This window comes from Hyaena hyaena, unplaced genomic scaffold (assembly GCF_003009895.1).
Source record: "Hyaena hyaena isolate Hyena2069 unplaced genomic scaffold, ASM300989v1 scaffold_135, whole genome shotgun sequence".
NCBI lineage: Eukaryota > Metazoa > Chordata > Mammalia > Carnivora > Hyaenidae > Hyaena > Hyaena hyaena.
Window position 1 is genome coordinate 502,048 of NW_024080767.1, and position 7,832 is coordinate 509,879.

The following is a 7,832-nucleotide window of genomic DNA, read 5'->3' on the forward strand; positions in this document are numbered from 1 at the left end:
GAGAGAGAGAGAGAGTCACAGACTCTGAAACAGGCTCCAGGCTCTGAGCTGGCAGTCAGCACAGAGCCCGACGCAGGGCTTGAACCCACGAACCACGAGATCACGACCTAAGCGAAAGTCAGATGCTTAACTGACTAAGCCACCCAGGCGCCCCTAGTCTTGTGAAATTCTCAAATGATTTTGGAAAATAATACTGTCTTTCCCAAACCTACCAAGTACAGGAAGCCAGATTAAAGAAATCTCAAGTCACACCAGCCCCTCTTTGGCTCTGCAGCCTTTGCAACACCACAGCCACACTGTCGGATTTGTGAGACTAAGGCTTAGGAGAACCCTCACATAGCTGATATAATTTGATCAAGCATATTTCATCATTCTTCGTAATCTTATATATATGTGGTCCCAGTCCATTGTGCTGGGAATTCCGACTTCATTTCAGTGCATTGTATGCCTAAATTATTCAGGTCATGGAATAGTTAATCAGATTTCTTTTTACCTAAAATGATCTCTCCATCCACTCCCCACACACTATAGAGTCCGTCAAAATTGTATATAATTTGAGTCTTTAGGGATTGTCCCCAGTGAGAAGTATGATTTCTTTAGGTCCCAAGAAGCAAAGTGTCTCATGGCCATCTGGTAGGTTGTGTTTTGTGCCTTGCTGGAAACCAATAACCCAGCTGTTCCTAGGGGTTGGCTCATTGCTCCTCTGTATCAGAGCTGATAGGCTCTATTCCTTCCCCATAGCCAAGCATTCCCAGAGTGCACCCTTTTGTATATTATAAATCATTAATATTTTAAACTAAAGGCCCAGTCAGTACCTTTGCAATTTTTCTGTTTTTGTGACTTTTAAAGAAACCCGAAACCACAAATAAAAACTTTTATTTTGTTTTGCTTTATGATCAGCTACTCTTAAAAATAAAAATTAATGCCTCTGCATTAATGTATTACTTTGTGACTTATTAGAAAGTATTATCCCATATATTGGTTTATTTGGCCCTTGGAACAACCTGGGAAGTGTAATTATCTCCATTTTACAAGTGAGAAGTCAGAAGTTGAAAGAGGTTTTGTAATTTGCCCAAGGTCACATAGCTAATAACTGGCAAAGCCAGGGCTAAATCCAGGTCTTTGAATAGTAAATAGCATTCTCTTTGTATTGGAAAGAATCTTAGTGATATTTAATTCGGAGCCCAAATGAGACACTGTAGCTCAGAGAGGCTGAATGACCTTCTGAAGCTCATCTGTCTGGCAGATTTGCTCACAGCAGACAAGAAGCATTCAGTCTCCACTTTTCACATGCTACCTTAAGAATCCACCATGTTCAAAATCACACATATACCTACAGATATAGTAGTGATTTTATTATTAATCATTTAGTGATTAGATTGCATACACTGAAAAATACTCGTCACATTCCTTTTTCACAAACCTCCAAGAGACTTTCCAAATAGCTGTGCTAAAATATTGTACTGAAGAATGCTTAAAAACACCATTTTTAGATGGTGCTGTGATATTCCTGTGGTGCTCAAATAGTATGCATTTTTCTGTAATTTGGCCAGTGAAATTGATGCTATAGGGATACTGTGACTGCTATGTCTAGTGCCAAAGTAGATATGCCCTAAGAGAGCAAAATCCATGGACATTCAGAAAAGGAGGGACCTAAAGAAACTTCTCTGATAGAAGTACAATGAGTATTATTTTGGTGTATGCTATGGAAATTCTAGAAACATCATAGTACTCCATTTGTCCTAAATGTTCACTAAAGCACTTATTTTGTTCACTAAGCACTTTAAATGTGAAGTGCAGATAAATCCCATTTGCCCCTGTGGCTCCCTCTCTTGAGTCATACAACAATGTTGGATTATTTGGCAGGAGTTTGGGCGGTGGGCTCCCCGGCCACCAAACTTTTCAGCTTCCACAATACCCACCCCCCACTGCCAGCTCCCTGAGCAGACTGGACTTTCTCTGTAGTCACATGGCAGTAAACCACAGATCCCAGACCCTAAATGAATCCAACCCCAGAGGTCATCCCCAATACTCCAAATCTTGAGTTTGCCATTTCACTTCCTCCACCCTCAATGCAGTCTCTTGAGCTGAGTTGTACTCCCCCAGACAAAAGCCTGGGAGAGGGCTCCTGGAGCTATACATTTTATTCTCCACTTAGGGTTGTCAAATTGAGCAAACATAAATAGAGAATATGCAGCTAAACTGTATGTCAGATAAACAACAAATAATTGAGACGGGGGTGTACTTAGACTAAAAAATTATTAGCTGTTTATCTGAAATACAAATTTAAGTGAGCATCCCATATGTTATCTGGCAACCCTACCTGTACTTCCTCTTTCCCCAGCTTTGCAACATAAAAGCCATCAGGAACTCTCTAAGGATGGGGAGTCCAAACTCAGAACACAGCGCGGCTTGGATGGAGAAGCAAAGAATGTAAAAATAGCTCACCTTTGTTTGAGTCTCCTGTGGCAGTGAGACTAAAGCACAAATGAATAGCTCAAGGATTACCCTTCCACTGAAGCAAGGTGGTCGTTAACGGCAAGATTTTTAGAATACTGACTTTGTGACAAGGCAAATTTGGAGTTTGAACCTAGAGTAGATTCTTGGCATTCACAGGGTCCAGTCCTGAGGCCTTCACAACCCCCTCAGATTCATGAATATCATGTTAGTGTAGTTCAGTCGAAACTTTTAAGTTATCCTTCAGACTCTGAATGATTCCTATACGCTCAGGATTCGAAAGTCAATTATAAAATAGTCTTCTGGCTAAAAAATGATGAGATGCCTCTTAGCTTTTCCCAGCTTTCAGTCACCAGATCTAGCACTGACTTTCATTTCAGGCCATTTTTCATTAAGAAATATGTTTTGATATTATACGGCTTGTACACGAGTCTGGGTCTGGCCGTGGCCAGCACGTTCAGGGCTGAGGCAGGAGCCAAGAACTCTCAGGCTGTGCAGACAAATGGAACTCAACCAGTAAGCAAAATATGGGAACTCAGTTTATAGGAATTAGAACCAACACCTCAGGAGGCAATAACGGATGGCTTGGACATTGTGGTTTCACTTCCAAGTCTACACGAACTAATGTACCCAATTTATTTGGATATGTTGAAGAACACCATGACTACAAAGGAGTGTTTACATAGTTTTTGTGCAGACTGCTTTATCACAGCCCTCGGAAAAAGGCTAGTTTCTAAAAGATCACTAAGACCAGACCCAAACTTTGGTGCACTCATCAGCAAAATTTATCCAAGTCATGATGAGTGTGAAGTTCATCAAGAGAGAGTATTAGCCAGGATCAACAAGCACAGTCATCAGCAAGCACTCAGTCACAGGACTGAGGAAGGACTGAAGATACTGGCCAGGAACAGACTACAGAGAGGAAAGAAGTAACAGATTGAAAATAGTAGTGGAGGGGCACCTGGGTGGCTCAGTCGGTTGGGCATCCGACTTCGGCTCAGGTCATGATCTCACGGCTCGTGGTTTCGAGCCCTGCGTCAGGCTCTGTGCTAATAGCTAGCTCGGAGCCTGGAGCCTGCTTTGGATTCTGTGTCTCCCTCTCTCTCTGACCCTCCCCATGCTGTCTCTGTCTCTCTCTCAAAAATAAATAAAACATAAAAAAAAAAAAGAAAATAGTAGTGGAGCAGGAGACACTGGTGATAGTTCTCACTGTAGCAATGCTTCTGCACACAGTAATCAGGAAGCAGGACCTAGTACCAAACAGACCAAACATCGGATGATTCCCATCTTGAGCTTGATAATAATAGTGCAACAGTGATCCGGTAATGGATGGTGCTAGTGAAACTGAGTAAGTATTCAGGCCTCATCCCACACGAATGGAGAAAGACAATAGTGCACAGCTAATATACATAAAAACTTCAGGTGATGCCACTGCTGATCACTTATCCAAGTCTCGGACTGAGAAGTTAGCTTTGAAAGAACTTCAAAACAGAGGAGAACCAAAGTAGATGAACAGCCAGTGAGAAGCAGTATACCATTTACATAGCAATAGTCAGTGGGCAGCTCACTGTATTAAATGGCTCTTTTTCTTTGGAATTGGTTAGTGAATAATACTGGAAAGGGAACAAACCCATGGAACTTTATTATGCAGCCACAAAGGAGCACAAAGGAGCTTTTACTAAAACCACGTCTGAGAATGAACTTTTTAAATAGCCTATTTCTTTAATAGTAAAGATGTAACATCTTTACTTTTATGGACGGAATCGTGGATACATTGTTTGGTTTTCTTTCTGAGGCAGGATTGTTTACACCATTAGAATCTTTTCCCCTTAATTTAAGATTTCCTTTTTGGAAGGAACTGTGATGATTCAGTCCTTTTTTTCTTCCCTTTAAAAATATATATAAGTTGTATGTTTTCACAAACTATAATTTCATCTGGAATACCCTCTTGACCCAGAAATTTTTCATAGTTCTGTATTCTTTTCTTTTTTTAAAAGATTGTATTTTTAAGTAATCTGTACACCCAACATGGGGCTTAAACTCATAACCCTGAGATCAAGAGTGAAATGCTCTATTGACTGAGCCAGCCAGGTGCCCCTGTAGTTCTGTGCCTTAAGTGAAGATTCAGTTGAGTATCCTTTTCCCTTCCCTCAAGAGTTTTTAGGCCTACAGAATGTTAAATAATATGTATTTTGACTTTTTCCCTAGAGTCTTATAAATTTATAGTTTCCTATATAAGCTGTAGTGTCTTCATGAAGACCAAGGCTCAAATTAACTGTGCCTAAAAAACAATTCTCATAAGATTATTATTTTCATGGTATTTTCTTTCATAATATCTCATTTTAAAAAAAGGTTCTTTATGAACTTAGTGTCCATTTGCCATGCAATGTTATTTTTCCCCATTTTTTCCTTCTAATTTTGGAATTTCTGATCCTGGGAAAGAGAAACAAACAAAATGTCAAGTTCTATGAGGACTTGGTTCATTTACAGATTTCACTGAAGAAAGAAAAATTAAATTGGTCTTATGTAGTCTTCAAGTGTATATTTAAAGAGGTCTTTTTTTGTATTAGCTTTACTGTTACTTCAGTTCCTTTATTATATGTGTTTGATGCTTTTTCCTCTTAAAATACCTGATATAGGGAGATATTTTGCACTTCAGCCTTTATGAAAAGATATGTTCAAAGCTTCCCTAATTCTTTTCTTATTTGTAACCATGTAAGTTTCAAGAATAACATGGCACATGGAACTAGCAATTGGAAAAAAAAATAGTTTGCTTCTGTTTGAAAAGTGTGTTCAGCATTTTGGGTGGCCCTATCAGTTTATAAATTTGGTACTGTGCTAATCACACTCCAGAGAAGCAAGATGATGGAGCTTAAGACTTCCTCTAATGAAAGATAATTCTGTGGAAGAATGTCAGCAAGTTGGGTAAAGTCATTCTCCTTTTCTTAATTTAGTTTTTTTAAATGTTTATTATTTTTGAGAAAGGAGAGACAGAGACAGAGACAGAGACAGAGAGACAGAGTGTGAGCAGGGAAGGGGCAGAGAGAGAGGGAGACATAGAATCCAAAGCAGGCTCCGGGCGCCTGGGTGGCTTAGTCGGTTAAGCGTCCGACTTTCGCTTAGGTCATGATCTCGCGGATTATGGGTTCGGGCCCCGCGTCGGGCTCTGTGCTGACTGCCAGCTCAGAGCCTGGAGACTGTTTCAGTCTGTGACTCCTTCTCTCTCTGACCCTCCCCTGCTCACGCTGTCTCTCTATCTCTCTCCTAGAAATAAATAAGGCTCCAGGCTCTGAGCTGTTAGCACAGAGCCTGACGTGGGGCTCGAACTCACAGACGGTGAGATCATGACCTGATCCACAGTCGGATGCTTAACCGTCTGAGTCACCCAGGCACCCCTCTTGATTTAGTTTTATACTGAGGGACAGTGTTGGGCATTTGGAGCCAGAAGGCTTTATGAAGACAGATCAGAAATAAAATTGACTTGTGTGTTATTTTTGATCACTGTCCTGATTCCAGGTATGTTTTCAAGTTTATATTATCACAGTATTTATAAAGACTTGTTTGCGTTGAGGAATTAACCACAAAAGGTTTTTTGTTTTGTTTTGTTTTTGTTTTGCCAGGGGTGAGTAGTCTTACACTATTATTGCATTTAAATAACATATATAGTCATTGTAAATATTTTTCTGTCATTTTTGACAGATTGGGGCCAGCTTGATGTTTTAAATCTTCAGCCCAATATGAAAACTTACAGGCTCTGGGGCCCCTGGGTGGCTCAGTCGGTTAGGTGGCTGACTTCAGCTCAGGTCATGATCTCACGGTTCGCGGGTTCAAGCCCCGCGTCAGGCTCTGTGCTGACAGCTAGCTCAGAGCCTGGAGCCTGTTTCAGATTCTGTGTCTCCTTCTCTCTCTGACCCTCCCCTGTTCATGCTGTCTGTCTGTTTGTCTGTCTCTCTCTCTTTCTCTCTCTCTCAGAAATAAATAAAACATAAAAAGATTAAAAAAAAAAAAGAAAACTTACAGGCTCATTAATTTTTTTAACATTTTATTGAAAATATTTAAAAATCTGTCTTCAGTTTTATTGGTAACTGTGCCATGAAATTTGGTAACCACCAAAAATTAAGGGAAATTTTGTATTTAATTCCTTTTCTGATGTAATGTTAAGTTGTATAGATTATTATTTTTTAATTTTTTAATACTTATTTACTTTTTGAGAGAGAGAGAGAGAGACAGAGCACGAGCCAGGGAGGGACAGAGAGAGGAGACACAGAATCCCAAGCAGGCTCCAGGCTCTGAGCCGTCCACACAGAACCCAACATGGGCTGAAATTCACAAACCATGAGATCATGACCTGAGCTGAAGTTGGCGCTTAACTGACTGAGCCACCCAGGTGTCCCCGAAGTTATATAGATTATTAATGCATGTCCACCAAATATAACCCTAGTTTTGTGATATAGCTGCTTAGATTTTATTGGTGACATTAGATTAGTGGATGCACTAAATAATTAAATTCTCATTATAATTAATTGAAAAAAAAGAAATATCACTTCACACCACTAGGATTACTATAACAAAAAAGACAAATAATAACAAATGTTGGGGAAGATGTGGAGGAATTGAAACCCATTGCTGATGGGGATATAAAATGATTCAACCACTCTGGAAAACAGTCTGTCAGTTTTTCCAAAGGGTAAATATATAGTTACCATATGATGCAACAGTTTCATTCCTACGTTTATACCCAAGAGAAATGAAAACACATGGCCACACAAAAAATTGTACATAAATGTTCATAGCAGCGTTTTGCATAGTAGCCCAAAGGTGGAAATAAATCAAATGTCCACCAACGATGAGTGAATAAGCAAAATGTGGTCTATCCATACAATGGACTATTATTCAGCCCTCAGAGAAAAGAAATACTGGTACATGGCACAATATGGATGAACCCTGAGAATGCTTTGCCTAGTGAGGAAGCCCATCACAACAGACCACATATCGTATCATTTGAAATGTCCAAATTAGGCAAATCTATAGAGACAGAAAGCAAGTTAGTTAGAAAGTAAGCACAATGGACTGACATTCTTCTACTGAAAGTCTCTGGACTGCTCCATGGGACCCCAGGATTCATTAGAAGTTGCAGCAGGGCCAAGGGACAATTCCCAAGGGTTATTAGAATTTGGATGTATGTATTGGGTTTGATTATATAATATTGTATCTGTTTGGGATATATGATTATTAGTTACTGCCAATTAGTCAATTAGTTATGGGGGTATTAGTTATTGACTAATTGATTCAGGCTTTAGTGGAAGCCTACTGTGTGCTAGGCTTTGTGTCAGTAGCTGGAAACACAAAGTTAAGTAGGACTGGTCTTCATATCC

General features: G+C 39.8%; 1 pseudogene; it reads left to right on the top strand.

The window, feature by feature from the left end:
- Positions 1-2,778: 2,778 nt before the first annotated feature.
- On the top strand, positions 2,779-4,170 carry LOC120235650 (annotated as a pseudogene).
- The last annotated feature ends 3,662 nt before the right edge of the window (positions 4,171-7,832 follow it).